The 412-nt window shown below is 27.4% G+C and overlaps 1 pseudogene; it reads left to right on the top strand.

The window, feature by feature from the left end:
- The window catches only part of LOC107601028 (probable methyltransferase TARBP1), an 18,390-nt pseudogene that overhangs the window by 15,198 nt on the left and 2,780 nt on the right, over window positions 1-412 (top strand).

Genomic DNA, 412 nt, shown 5'->3' with positions numbered 1-412 from the left:
CTAGTTTTAGTCAAAGAAAATCTAAAGTATTTTAGTCTAGTTTTAATCAAAGAAAACCTGAAGTATTTTAGTCTAGTTTTAGTCAATCAAAACTTGACATTTTAGCAATAAGATTATTATTAAATAACCGTAGACCTACAGCAGTATTAATTTTGGCAGCCATTTGTAACTTAGTGTTAGTCTTACTCAAATTTACATTTTAGTTAACATATTTAGTCAACCTTGTCCTGTTTTTGTTTATGAAATCTTAGTCACATTTTTGTCATGCTGTATAATGGTTAAACTGATCAAAATGATTTTTGCTCATAATTATATTTTTAATGATTGTTGTCATTTGTATCATTTTGATCATTTGATTGTATATTGTGGCATTGCACTTTCACCAGTAAGCACAAATCAATAGAATGTGGAC

The sequence above is a fragment of the Sinocyclocheilus grahami genome, unplaced genomic scaffold (assembly GCF_001515645.1).
Source record: "Sinocyclocheilus grahami isolate Dianchi unplaced genomic scaffold, SAMN03320097.WGS_v1.1 scaffold297.1, whole genome shotgun sequence".
Taxonomy (NCBI): Eukaryota; Metazoa; Chordata; class Actinopteri; order Cypriniformes; family Cyprinidae; genus Sinocyclocheilus; species Sinocyclocheilus grahami.
The sequence above is the reverse complement of the archived record's forward strand: the minus strand, read 5'-3'. Positions and strand labels throughout refer to the sequence as shown.